Below are 15,258 nucleotides of genomic sequence, written 5' to 3' on the forward strand. Positions count from 1 at the left end.
CCCTGGTTTTTTGCATTGTTTGAAGGATTAAATAACACTTTTTCTTCACACCATTCATGATTTTATGGACCTCTATAATATCCCCTTTAGTCATCCCCTTTCCAAGCTGAATAACTCTAATAATTTTAGTCCTCATATGGAAGCTGTTCCATACCCACAATCACCTTGTCGGCACAGGCCCCAGTACTGATCCTTGGGGGACCCTGCTGTTCACCTCTCCATTGTGAAAACTGACCATTTATTCCTACCCTTTGTTTCCTCTCTTTCAACCAGTTACTGAGAGAGAATTAACGCTGCCTTTTCTTTCCTTGTTTTCCCCATAGCTTATCCAAGTGGCATGTAACCAAAGAAACACAGGCAGAGCTGGATGCTGTGAAAAAGATAAAACCTGATCTGGTCATAGAGAGATAGCAGAGCTTGTGAGCAGGACACACTGCACCATTGTGGGACTGGTACGGCTAGCCTGCCCCCAGCTGGGGCAACAGCTTGGTGCAGGGGACAGACGGACACCTGCCTCTTTTGAGAGATTCCCTGCCATCCCCAGGTACTCCAACAGCATATTTCAGCATCTGTGGTAGAGATCAGGGCCAGCCCTCCTGCATGAGGGTGAGAGAGACAGGAGTAGGAGCTGGATTGGCTCTGCTTTTGGACAGACCTTGGCGGGGGAAGTTGGATTGTGGGTGGAGTGAGCAAGAGGGAGGAAGGGGGTCAGGGCCCAGGAGAGGGAGAGATGTGGGAACTTGATGGAGAGATCTGGTAACTGCCCCTGTTCAGTCTGTCAGTGCAGGGGGGAAACTCAAGAACCAGTCAGGAATTTCCACTCTGTTCCAATAGCTGTCACTATTTGTATATTTACAAGGGGGTTTTGTAGTTTTTCACAATCCCACAGCTATTAAGTCAGGATTTCCTGTGTCCGTCTCCGACATTTTATTTATCCCGGGTGTAGGTTTCTGTGTCAGTTTTGCTGGAATCCAATAAAGATCATGAATCAAGAAATAATGGCTGGTTGCTAGACCTGACCCTGGGGAGGGCTGCAGGAAGACAGTGTCTCCAGGGAGGAAGCCCTGGGGATACCACCCCATACCAGGGTGGGACTACTTAAAGACCAAAGCCCAGGGAGGGCTAGAGAGAGACACCACCAGAGGGGTACTGAGAGAGGCTCCAGTGGACAGTATAACCCAGAAGGGGTTTTTGCTGGTTAACAGGCAGACAGTGTGACTCGGCCCGAGTGCTGTGTAATTGACAAACCCACCCGAGAACCACCAAAAGGGGTCACCAGAACTAAAGAACGCAGACATGGCCAACCAGAAGAGGGCACTCATGAGAGGTGGGTGCCAACCCTGTTACACCATGTCTGCCCCCAGTTGCTTGGAATAACCAGTATAAGCTCTGTGGCCTGAAGCCCTAGAGATCTGGGAGCTCGCTGTCGACACTAGTTGGTGAACGGGGAGAAGAGCAGGGCTGGAAGAACATAAACTGTATTGTAACACCCATTGTTTCATGTTCTCTGTGTATATAAAACCTCCCCACTCTATTTTCCACTACATGCATCCGATGAAGTGAGCTGGAGCTCACGAAAGCTTATGCTCAAATAAATTTGTTAGTCTCTAAGGTGCCCAAGTACTCCTTTTCTTTTTGCAGATACAGACTAACAGGGCTGCTACTCTGAAACCTGACAAAATGAACAGAAGCTCCATAAGGGAGGGAGCTTTCTGCTGCCATCTATTGGTGAGCAAGGGGAAATGACTGAACCATCTTAATTGCATCTCAGCTCTGTGACAGTTTAAGGCATTTTGGTGAGAATGCATTTGAGTTTTGAGTTTGGGGGAATTAAACCACCCTTCTGCCTGTCAGGACATAAGAGAATAGCACCAAATATGCCTGAGGTGAGGCAGGTCAATGACCAAAGTCTGTCTTCCACCACTGGGCTCTGGAGCACAAGTCACAGAGAACAGAAAGTTGTTTGTTTTCTGGTTGGAGTGTGTTCATCTTAACACGCTCTCTTCCCATCCCCATTACAAGTTAGTTTTTCTGTTTACTGTTTTACATTAGAAAGGCATGTCACATCTACACTGGCATACTGTACAGCTGGGATTACCCTAAGCCTTTTCCTTAAAATTCCCCATTGGCACACTAACCATGGCAGGAATGCTAGGTTAGTAATGGTGCTGGCAGCCTGAGGATGTGCAGCACCTTTATGTTAGTTAGGCCCAATGATTGCACTGTAAAAATGATGCATGAAATAGGCCCTCTACACTGATTTCTTGGGGAACTTTTGTGTTTGGAGATGTACCAAGCAGGGCCCATTTCTCAGCTCAGGCCCTAGCTGGCCCCAAAACCTTTGTTTTCCGAAGAACACTTGGACAGATTGAGGAACTGCTCTAGACAGTCACCCAGGAAAGTCCTTTATGGGTAACACCAAGAAATATTGAAAAACAAACACATGCTCTTGTGTGTGTGTGTCTCTCTCTCTCATCCCATGAAGAGAAAAGCCCACTGGAAAAGACTAGTCATCATGCGATTTTAAACTCAAGTTTCTGGCTTGCTTTTTTTTTTTTTTTTGGGAGATCCCAGCTCAGCATAAACAATTAACAGCATAGGGCAATTCAAACAGCTGAAAAAAATCACATATAGTATCTGTTCTGTTTTAAAGACTTACGCACTTGCAAGTGTGATTTTCAACCCCCCCAAGTGACTTAGGAACACAAGTCCCATTGACTGTCAGGGATGGTGGGCGTGTTTGTGCTCCCAAGTCACACGTACAATTTTGGAAATCCCACCCTTGTGTTATCGTAGAGATGACAGCATGGTAGTTCTAAGCTAGTCACTTCTCAAGAATAGGGGACAGGTTAGTAATTACCTCTGCACCTCTTCAGGCCACCCTTACTTTGGATGACATCACGCTGATACAAGTGACTAGGAAGCAGAGAAGGGGCTTATTCAAGAAGGCTAAGGACAGACCAGCAAGATATGTGTGATGTTATTCACAAGGATTGCTGTAAGACTGGAAGGCTGTTGCAACCTACGCCGGCACGAATGATAGGGCTGCTCTACCAAAATTAAGAACTTTCTTTGCCTTAAATGCTGCTTTCTGTCCTCTTCAGACATGCACAAAGTGCATGGAAAAGTCAAGGGGAATTTCACAGTGACTATCGAGAATTTTAATGGTTAATAATTACTAGGTTTTTGCCTCTGCAGTTCCTATACCTGAGAAATATTATGATGTTACATTTAACTCCTCGATTGCAATGATGAAGTGGCTATTAAATACACCTCTTCCTGGTGTCATACAATTAGTATGGTTGTGCAATCTCTATAAGCAATAATTGTTATGAGATGACATACGCCACCTAGAATGCTGCAATAAAATGATGTTAAAGATACCTTATAAAACGCTATGATAACCTTACCCTCATGCAGGGCACACAAACTATTAAGTTTTATGGCTTGTTTTTCTGTATCACATTTCAATAAACTTTTTCACCAGCTCAAAGTTTGATCATTTGAATCAGCTGTACGAGAGCAGGGGTGGGGGAAGAGATAGCATATGGTTGCCATTTTGAGCACATGGATGGCGGAGTGGGTGGCGCGTTGGTTGGCCGGTAGAGATGCGGGCAGGGAGAGGGAAGAGAAAGAGGGGGTTTATGGTGAATTACAGCGTGGCAGGGGCCAGTGACCATTCCATTTTATGGCCAACAATCTGCTTTAAAAGTGATGTCCCCTGGTGCAGTCGCCATTTTGATTGGGGCTTAAAGCTTGGAAAAGCTCCTCCTACCTTACATCCGCCAAAAATGTCTGCAGCAGCCGGGTACCCAAAAGCTGGATTTTATAGATTGTAAGACAATGGATCAGAATAAAGAGGCTGTGGCATCCCCATCATTGGAGGTTTTTAAGAACCGATTAAATCAGTGGTTCTCAACCCGCAGGCAGCTTGCAGCCCAATCAGCACACAGCTGTGTCCCATGTGACATCCTCAGGGCCATCCAGGTAGTATATTTATTGTGTGGATGCGGCCCACATAACACAGAGAGCTGCATATGCAGCCCACAATGGTAAAGAGGTTGAGAACCACCGGGTTAGACAAACACCTGGCTGGGATGGTCTAGGTTCATTTGGTCCTGCCTCAGTGCAGGGGGCTAGCCTAGATGTCCTCCCACCATCCCTTCCCACCCCTATATTCCTATGATTCTGGGTACATAGGGACTGATTGCCAGGACTGTAATTTTACCTGGCCTTTGCACAGGCCATGCAAGGTAGGAGAACGCTTATTCGCACTTCCCCCCCGCCTGTTCTCACGCATGCATTAAAAGCCAGGCAAACATTGGTCCTGAGAGGCTCCAACTGTGTTAAGGTGGGTGAAGGGTTAAACTTTGTAAACTGGTTGCTCTGAATTTCACTTTCACAGGTGGTATTTTCCTCACTCTCTAAAGCAGACTTCAGGCTGAGGAGAGAGCACAAGAGTGTTCCTTGTTGCCCGTCCTGGGTTCTTTTTGTATCTATTTGTGGATCTAAACAGTCAGCAAACCAGGGCAAAGAAAGGAAGCTGGCTCCCAAGTTCTCTGTGGACTTTCACAGTAAGTGCATCACCCTCTGTTTTACCTTCACTTAAATTAATCTTGCTTAATCAACAGCTTTATGAAGTTAGAGAAAGGGATTTATCTCGTGCTGCCTGATGTCTGTCAATTGTAAAAGTAAAGCTGTGTTAAGGAGGAATCTTTCCCCTTGCTTCCTTGGCAGCTTTGCATCTGACGGAGGTTAGGATTCCATAGCCACTACTAAGCCTGCCCCTGAACGGCCTGCATTCGCCCTGTTTTGAACACAGTTGGTCTTTAGAAAGTTATAAAGAGTTTTCTTGCATACTCATGAACTAGACACCTGTGACTCTAGTGGTCAAATATTTAATCATCAATAATTGCCTGTATAAGGCTTTCAGTATGAAAACATAGCAGAGACCTTTAAAATAGAAGTCAAGCTTGTAGCCTTTTTGGTGGTAAAGTTAGTCTTCAAAGAGTAACCTAGTCACCAGAAAGAAAAGGAGTACTTGTGGCACCTTAGAGACTAACATATTTATTTGAGCATAAGCTTTCGTGAGCTCCAGCTCACTTCATCGGATGCATGTAGTGGAAAATAGAGTGGGGAGGTTTTATATACACAGAGAACATGAAACAATGGGTGTTACCATACAGACTGTAACAAGAGTGATCAGATAAGGTGAGCTATTACCAGCAGGAGAGCGGGGAGGTGAGGCGGGGACCTTTTGTAGTGATAATCAAGGCTATCATCTTGTCATGGACGTTTTTTTCCCTAAAATCATAGGGTGAGATTTTTGAAGCAGCCTAGGGGATTTCGACATATCCGGCATTAACTTTTAAAGAAGTATTTAAATCCCCTAGACTGCTTTGAAAAATTTAGCCATGCGTGGTTGTTCATGATCTCTCACTGTCTCAAAAGCCATCACACACCTGTGTATTATGAAGGAGGGAAGAGAAGACCTGGAGGAGGGAAAGGGGAGACATGGAAATAGGAGAAAGGCGTGGGGAACAGATGGAATGTGGCAGGAGGGGAAAGGAGAGGGAAGACATGGGAAGGAAAAGGGCATGTGGAATGGGAAGAGAAGAGACATGGAATTGGAACAGGGGAGGGGGGGAGAGAGAGGAAGAATTATAGGGCCTGTCTTCACTACCGTGCTAAATTGGCACTGCTGCAGTACGTCTGGTGAAGACGTATTACGTCAACATAGATTCATAGATATTAAGGTCAGAAGGGACCATTAGGATCATCTAGTCTGACCTCCTGCACAATGCAGGCCACAGAATTTCACCCACCCACTCCTGCGAAAAACCTCTCACCTATGTCTGAGCTATTGAAGTCCTCAAATCGTGGTTTAAAGACTTCAAGGAGCAGAGAATCCTCCAGCAAGTGACCCGTGCCCCATGCTACAGAGGAAGGAGAAAAACCTCCAGGGCCTCTTCCAATCTGCCCTGGAGGAAAATTCCTTCCCGACCCCAAATATGGCGATCAGCTAAACCCTGAGCATATGGGCAAGATTCACCAGCCAGATACTACAGAAAATTCTTTCCTGGGTAACTCAGATCCCACCCCATCTAACATCCCATCACAGGCCATTGGGCCTATTTACCATGAATATTTAAAGATCAATTAATTGCCAAAATCATGTTATCCCATCATACCATTTCCTTCATAAACTTATCGAGTCTAATCATGACTACTCCACCTCAGCCAGAGGACATAGCATGGTGTTGACACCACTTTTAAGTCGATGTAAGTTACGTCACTTGGGGGGGAGGGGTGTTTTTTTCAGACCCTTGAGCGACATAACTTACATTGACATAAGCATTAGTATAGACAAGCCCATAGGAAACTAAGGAGAGAAAGAAGACCCTCAGGGCGAAGGAACAGAGAAAGCTGGGGGGTGGGACCCACACAAGGAGGGAAGGAGAGTTTTGGGGAGTTGAAGGAGAAATCCGCCGAGAGTCTCTCTCAGATAATATTGTGAGGTTACAAGTGAGCTCCTGGAACAAACTGGTCAATCAAAGAGCAGCAGGCACGCAGGCCTGCACGGGTCACACCCATGAGTTCAGAGAGGACTGAAGAATGAAATGGCTCAGCTGCTGACAACAATATGCAAACTCATTAAAAATAGCTGCTATATCAGAGGACCTACTTTTAAGAAACGTGCTGGGTGCTCCTGGGAATTACATACCAGTGAGCCTTACTTGTGCACCTGGTCAACTGAATGAAACAAAAATGAAAGAAACAATTATACAAGCCTTAAACCAAACACAATGCAATAGGAACACTCCCTTCTGTAAAGGAAACCCAGGCCTCTCTCATCTTCCAGAATGATTTGAGCATGATGATAAAATAGTGGGCAAATTGGAAGTGGATGGTTGACAGAGTTTATCTAGATGTTCAGAAAGCTTTTCACAAAGTCTTTCTCAAGGGTATTAAAGAAATTTACCGTGAGGTGAGAAGTAAATTACCGTCATGGATGAAAAACTGGTTTTGGGACAGAAGACAAAGAAAAAGAAGAAATGGTCAGCTTTCAACATGGCAAAAGGCTAAAAGTGAAGTACTGTACCATCACGTTGTGCATTGCAGTGCTGCTTATTGGGTTCACTAATGACATGGAGAAGGGCCAGAATAGTGAAGTGGCCAAGTCTGCAGATGACAAAACTATTTGGGTATCTCAGGACTAGAGAAGACAGCGAGGACCTTCAGATGGACTTGAAGCAAAGCTAGGCAAGTGGGCCACATTGACCGATGAAATTAAATGTTGACTAGTGCAAGGTGATACATATTGGAGGGAATAATTTGAACTATTCATACACATTACTAGATTCCACATCTAGTGTAACCACTGAGGGAAAAGTTATCATTGAGGGCAGCTCAGTGTAAACCTCTGCTGAATGTGTAATATAGGTCAACATGCCCACCCCTCCCAAAAAAAGTACTTACGATGTGTAAAGAATGAAATAGAAAATACGGCAAATATTATCAAAGGTGACAAGATAGAACGGCATATAAAGTAATGAATGGTTTAGAGAAGGCAGGTCTTATTTATCTTCTCATAAAATGAGAGCAAGAGGATATTCAATAAAATTGAAAGACAACAAGTTTAAAACTAATACTCTTTTACACAGTGTATACCTTGTGGCAATGAGTTCCAAGAGTTAATTATACATTCACAAGCTCATCTTTGAGAAGATGGATTCATATATTTTCAGGCCAGTAAGGAGCATTACATCATCTAGTCTGATCTCCTGGATAACACAGACCATTAAAATTCACCCAATTACTCCTGTATTGAGCCCAATCACTTGCATTTGACTAACGAATGTCTTCCAGAAAGGCCTCCGGTCTTGATCTGAAGACATCAAGAGAGGGAGGAGCCACCACTTCCCTTGGTAGTTTGTTCCAAAGGTTAGGGGCTCTCACTGGTAAACATTTGTGCCTTTCTTCTACTTTGAATTTGTCTGACTTTCACTTCTACCCATTGGTTCTTGTTATGCTTTTCCCAGCTAAATCAAAGAGTCCTTTAGTACCCAGTATCTTCTCCCCATGAAGATATTTATACACTATAATCACATCACCTCTCAGTCATCTTTTTGATAAGCTAAACAGATGGAGCTCTAAGACTCTCTCTGAAGGGTATTTTCTCCAGCCCTTGAATCATTTCTGAGACTCTTTTTTGCACCCTCTGTAATTTTTCAACCTCCTTTTACAGATGTGGTCATCGGAAGTGTACACAGTACTCTAGTATTGGTCTCACCAATGCCATACACAGAGGTAAAAATCACTTCACTACTCACTGTTCCCTCATTTACACAGCCAAGGTTTGCATTAGCCTTTTTCAGCATGGCAACGTACTAGAACCTTATGTTGAGTTACTTATCCGCTATGACCCTCTAAATCTTTTTCAGAGTCAATGCTTTCCAGGATACAGTCCTCCCTTCTGTAGACAGGGCTTGCATTCTTTGTTCCTAGAAGTATGACCTTTCATTTGGCTGGATTTTGTTTGAAGGGCCCAGTTTACCAAGCAATCCATATGGCTGTGTGGTGGGTATATCTACACTGTAACCAGAGGTGTGATTGCAGCATGTGTAGACATAGCTGAGCTAGCTTTGAGAGAGCTAGCTAGCTAAAAACAGCAGTGAAGTCACCAAGGCATGGACAGAGGATGGGCTAGCCGCCCAATGACAATTCTGTCTAAGACTCTGGGTATGTACTGGGGCAGTTAGCCATGGCTACACTGCTATTTTTAGCAAGCTAGTTTGTTCAAAGCTAGCTCAGGTATGCCTACCCATGCTGCAATCGCAACTCAGATTGCAGTGTAGACATATCCCACGTGACTGCCCTGTCCATCCTCCATATTATTTACCACTCCACCAACCTTTGTCATATTCACAAATTTTACCAGCAGTAATTTTTGTTTGCTTCCAGATCATTGATAAAAATATTGACGAGCATTGGGCCTAGACCCAAACCCTTCTGAACTCCACTAGAACCACCCCCAGTTAATGCCGATTCCTACTGACTTCTGTCAATCAGTCCTTAATCCATTGAACTTGTGCTTTGATATTGTATCATACTAATCTTGTAATCGGAATGTTGTGCAGTGCTAAACAAAATACCTTACAAAAGTCTATTACATCTCAACAGTTGCTATTGTCAACCACATTTGTAATCACACCAAAAAATGAAATCAGATTTGTTTGACAAGACCTATTTTCCAAAAAGCCATGTTGATTGGCATTAACTGTATTCCCACCCTTGAATTCTTTATTGATTGAATCCCATATCAGCTTTTCCATTGTTTTGCCCAGGATTGATGTCCAGCTAACCGGCCTATAGTTACATGTGCTTTCCACATGTCCATTTTGAATATTGGCATGACATTAGTACTCCTCCAGTCTTTGGGAATTTCCCCAGGATTCTAAGATTTATTAAAACTTAACATCAGCAGGTCAGAGATATCCTTAGTCAGCTCTTCTAGGATGCTTGGGTGCAAGTTATCTGGGGCTTGTTATCCCTAATAGATGTTTAACATCCTCTGTTATTATTAAAGGACTGGAAACTACTTCGTCATCTTCATGTTATATGAATACATCATCCTGCTTCTTTCCAAATACAGATGGGAAACAATTATTGAACACTCCTGCCTTTCCTACATCTGTATTAACCATTTCTCCACCTCCCTCTAATAGCAGATCTACAGCATTTTTAGGTTTTATTTTGTTCCTGATCAACTTTTAAAACTCCTTCTTACCATCTTACCAGCGTGGATTTTTCCTAATATCTTTAGCTTCCCTTGACAATTTTTTTCTGCACCTCATAACTTCTAATTTATATTGGTTGTTATCTATTTCTCTTCTTTCTATTTGTTCTATATTGGGCTTTTATTTCTAATTGCTGACTTCGCTTCCCCACTGAACCGGGATGAGCTCCTAGCCAATGTTGTTCTCTTTCTTGATTATGGAAGTGTGGCTTTTTGGCCATCTAATAATCACTTCTTAAAGAACTGACTCTCTCTTTTTTCCCAGAATAAAGGTAATCAGGCTTTGATCTCTGGTCCCTAGGCAACTGTCAACTTCCAGTCCAGTGATCAAGTCATCTTTATCCATCCTAACGAAGTCCAAAATAGAGTTGCCTCCGGTTGGGTGCAAAACCTTTTGTGTTAGAAAATTATCTATAAGTTCCAGAAACTCTAATGATGCTTTGCTGCTGGCTGCATGAGATCTCCAGCATGTGTCTGAGTGGGTGAACGGCCTCTTCTGAAGCCAAAACTAATACTGATCTATGAATCATCTAGCCAGAGGTGCTCTCACGGATCATATGGTGTTACTCCTGTGCCTAGAACTCTTGAACAACATGCCAGAGTTCCACCCAGGGCCTGAGAGTTTCACTACTCTCCTGTTTCCGAGCATGCAACACTGCCATGACTCTGTGTGTGAGGCAAAACTGCCTCTAATTCACCAGGCACATTTTAAAATTTGGGGTCAAATCCATCCCTTGTATAATGGCCACCGAATGCAGTGGGTTTACAGCAGTAATTCATAATACTGCCCTTGACTGTTAACTCCTGGATGTCGGTTTTATAATAGAAATTTAAGTATCACTTTCTGAATGTGACAGCAAAATATACCGGGAAACCCTGCAGGTACCAGGTTCTCAGATCACAGACGTCCTTTGTTGTTCTTTATGATCAGTCATTAAGCTGTTAGGACTGACCTTGTGAGCTGTGCTATCATTCAAGTTAAGCATAGAACTGCTCTTATCTAAAGCTTTAGCTGCTGCTGAGCACCTAGATTCCTTATAGCAGGTAATTGGGTCTACAGGAACTATTCACCTGGCTTATCTCACATCTCCTCTTCAAACAGTGCAAACTCAGTAGATAAATTCAGAACTAAAGTAGCCATAGGACATTTACGAGGTGTCATATTTATGCCCTATTCTGGCATTGCCAAAAGCTAGCCTGGCCTTCAGTGCAGGCCACGCCAGCCGGGAAGGCTACCCTAGTTTGTGCCCCATTGGAAGGCACTTAGAGATCATTGCAGTGGTTCAGAATCACTCCTCCTCCCATACCTGACATGCCCCCTCCCTTCTCTGGCCTGTCCCCATCCCACACCTGCTCCTGACCCAGGTATGTCCCTTGAACCTGTGGCTACTGCAGAGGCAGTTGTGAGTTGACTGCACGAGCTCTGCGCTGGGAGAGAGGCCTGTGTCTGGTGTAGAGCCCTCATGGCTGCCCGATGGCACCGTGTGCCATTTCTCCACATTCCCCTACACCTTCTCAGTCCCCTCCTGCCCCACATATTCCCTTGTACCCTGCCAGTGCCCTCCTGTTCCCATAACGTTCCTCTGTAGCCCCTCAGACTCCTCCTGCATCCCACACTCCCCTTCCACATCCCAGTGTCCTGGCCTGTTCTGTAGCCACAGAAAGCCATATTGGTGGTGGGAGGCCTGGCTTCAGTTCCAGTGGAAACACCATCAAGCTTTACCAAGGGCAGCCTCACTTTTACATCCCAACCTATAAGGGAATTATATATCTCTTGACTGAGGGCAGAGGCAGCCTGTGATTTCAGTCCCCTTGGAAATAACGGGTGGCCATTGTGCACCTCCTCAGGCCTTCCTGTCAGGCCTCAGCCTGGGAGGTCACCAGGCGGGAGGTCGCCAGTTTAGCCTGCTACTTCCCCAGCACTGATCTGTTGAAGGTACCCTGTGCTCCCAGGCAGCCAGGTCCTTCCCACCCCAAGGCTGGCATGAGACTGCCTGCCTCCTCGCTCACAGCCCTTTTTATACCAGCCCTCCCGGGCCTGGATTGGCTGCTACCTGCCCTCCCCTGATTGGCTCCTCAGGGCAGCCCTTTCCCAGAGCTGGTTTTAACCCCTTTCTGACTGGAGCAGGGTGAGAGGCTGCTGAGTGTAGTCTCAGAGCAAAACAAGCTTAAATGGGAGTTTTTCAGAGACTCAAATTGCACTTGGTGGCTACACCATTGATAGGATGATTTGCATAAATCAAAAGAAAGTTGAGGCAAGTCCAGAGGCACTCTTAGTGCACAATAGGAGTGTCTATATGGAGAGTTAGTGCTAAACAGCCAGTCCGCAATAGCTATTCTGGGCTGTTTCCCTGTGCAGATACGCCCTTACTCTAGTTATAGACCATCCAGCTCTAGTTTCCATTTTTAACCCACCGAAAGGAGTCCTGACAACGGCTGCAGCAGGATTACAGAGCCGGGCGATATTCTTGGGGGCTCTCGGAGTTCAAAAGTACCACCCAATGATGGGAGTACGGATTGCTTGTCAAACTTGCCATGGAAAGACACAGGGGAGAATACTGAAGTGGAACCAAAGACAGTTACTACGTCCTGACCCCTTGCCAGTGACAAATGCCATGGTACAACAGAATAATAAACCTGATCCCCTGCTGGCCTGGGAACATGACATTGTGATGAGTGGATGGACTAATGCATGCAAACAACTGCCTCCAGCAATTCTTGTTTGAAAAAAACAGCAGAGTGTAGGTCAGCATTGCCTAATGCGTGGTACCAGAGTGCTTATTCCAGCAAAGCTCAGGCCACAGGTACTCTAAGGACGACCTGAAAGCCATCTGAGAACTGTAGAAATGAAACCCCTTGCCAGGAGTTGTGTGTGGAGATTCTCTGTCTAGCACCTCCTTGGAGAGCGGAGACCCTGTAGTCCAATTGCCTAGCTCCTAGGACGAATGCTGACCCCTCAGACTCTTCTGTAGCTTAAGCACACCCTCCCCGAGAACTCCAGCGTGTGGGCACTCTGGGTTTACAGTTTCTCTCTTCAGGGGCATGTGACAGTGAAGCAAACCTGCACACAAACAGACTTTGCACAGGATTCTAAAACATCCTGGCTCTCTAATGCAATAGCATGGGAGATTTTTCCTGCTTCCATTTCCTCACCACTCTGCAGAGTTCTTTGAGCTTGGGCAGAGCCCTCTGAGAAGTCCAGGTTCCCCTGTTCCTGCACATGCCTTCTCCTCTGAACCATGGAGTCTCTCTGACACTGCCTCTGCAGTCAGTACCCTCCTGCTCTCCTGTCCAAACGTCCTCTGCTTCTGGTCTCTTCTCAAAATGGATGGTGACCCAGATGCTCTCTTTTATAAGCTCCCATCTCCTTAGTCAAGTGACCTGCAGTTCAACCTCATCAAATGATCAGAGTCCCTCATCACATGACCTGTTGGTTAATTACCAGCCCATCTGGACAGATCGGTTCTCCTGGATAGTAGCCAACCTTTTGTCTCAGGCTGTTTCTATTTGAATAGAAGACCATCAAGGTTTAATGACTCTCTATGATTAGCCCTGGGCCACCACCCTAGGCATTTCAATCCAACATGTCATTAAAGGAAACAGAGAAGGCAGCAAGCCTCACTTTCAAAATGGAGTCTGCAGGCTGACACAAATATTCACAGACAGAATTTGTAAGCTGTCCACAGATAGCTTCCCCAAATTATCCCGGGGGGGGGGGGTGTTTTATTGCAACAGTTGCCCATTCTGAATGGCCTGGTGTATTCTGTATGAATTCAGATAGTTCAGCACTGGTGATGACACCGTACATGTCATGAAGAGACCACTTAAACCAGCTTTCAAGCATAAGTTTAGCAGCATCTTTTGCACCAGTGACACCATTGAAAATACCAAGTCTACAATCCAGCCATAGGCAGTGATTTATGATAATACCAATGAGCTTCATGTCCCTGTTGCTACAAGCGACCCTAACATGGTTGGCAAAGCAGGAAGGTGTCACTGATACAACTACACCAGAATGTACAGATACTGTTCCACATAGTGTTGTGAAGCCTGGAAGATGTTATCAAGAAACATCTAGAAAGAAGTCACAATCGGCCTCTCACATTTAGTAGCATGGTATACATTTAATGCCAGTGACACACTTGAAACTTTTTTTAAATGTCCTTTACATTAAAGAGGAAGGAGTGTGTAGTGTATAGAATTGGGTAATATCACTTTAAATGGTTTGTAAGCCCTCTAATGACGCTCACTGTGTTCTGTGTGTTATGTACCAGCCAGAGCAGCAGTGTGCATATGTATTTAGTCATCATGGGGATTTGGAGCTCACTCTGCCCATGTGATTTTTTTATACTGCAATTCTTGTGTAAAGAGCAAAAGACACAACAAAGTGGGGAAGAGCATACAGAATAGAACATGCCAAGAAGGCAGAAGAGGAGTGAGTATAGCAGGAGAAGCAATTAACAGGAGGCTCCCTGCTTTTATCTTATATATCCAGGGCTGGTGTTAGGGGATAGCAAGCAGGGCAATTGCGCAGGGCCCCATGTGACAGGGGCCCCACAAAGCTAAGTTACATCATCTCGACAGAGTCACTGTGGGTAAATTTAATGCAAGTGTTACAGTAATTTAATCTCTAAAAGTGGAAATAAATCACACTAAAGCAGAGATTTTTAAACTGTGTGGTGTGCCCCCAGGGAGGGCGAAGGGCCATTTGGGGGAGTGAACGGCGACACTACGTAGATTGGGCTTCAGCCCCAGCCCTGGCCACCTGGGCTCAGGCTTTGGTTTCAGCCCCGTGTGGCAGGGCTCAAGGTGGGGGCCCACTCCTTAGTTTCTGCCCTGGGCCCCAGTGAGTCTAATGCTGGCCCTGCTTATATCCTCCTGGTAGTAGCTTTGCCTGCTGAACCCCTTCTCTGTTGTCCCCTTGGCACATAAGGGCTTGTCTCCACTACTGGTGGGATCAATGCTGTGGTGATCAATCCACCGGGGGTCAATTTAGCGGGACTAGTGAAGACCCGCTAAATCGACCGCTGATGGCTCTCCCATCGACTCCAGTACTCCACTGGAAAAAGAAGAGTAAGGGGAGTCGACAGGAGAGTTTCTCCCGTCGACCCAGCATGGTGTGGACCCCGCAGTAAGTAGATCTAAGCTACGTCGACTTGAGTTACACTACTAACGTAACTCAAATTGCATAGCTTAGATCGACTTTCCCCCATAGTGTAGACCTGCCCTCATACACACTCTGTATGCATGCTTTCTGTGACTTTGCTATGGTACCCTGAAGACTATGTCCATACTACCGTGGTAAGTCGACCTAAGCTACGCAACTCCAGCTACGTAAATAACATAGCTGGAATCAATGTACCTTAGGTTGAGTTACCGCGGGGTCTTCACCATGGTGGGAGAGGGGTCGATGGGAGAAAAATCTCCCATCTACTTACCTTACTCTTCTTGTCAGGGGT

This window comes from Lepidochelys olivacea (assembly GCF_965140295.1).
Source record: "Lepidochelys olivacea isolate rLepOli2 genome assembly, chromosome: 6".
NCBI classification, from domain to species: Eukaryota; Metazoa; Chordata; order Testudines; family Cheloniidae; genus Lepidochelys; species Lepidochelys olivacea.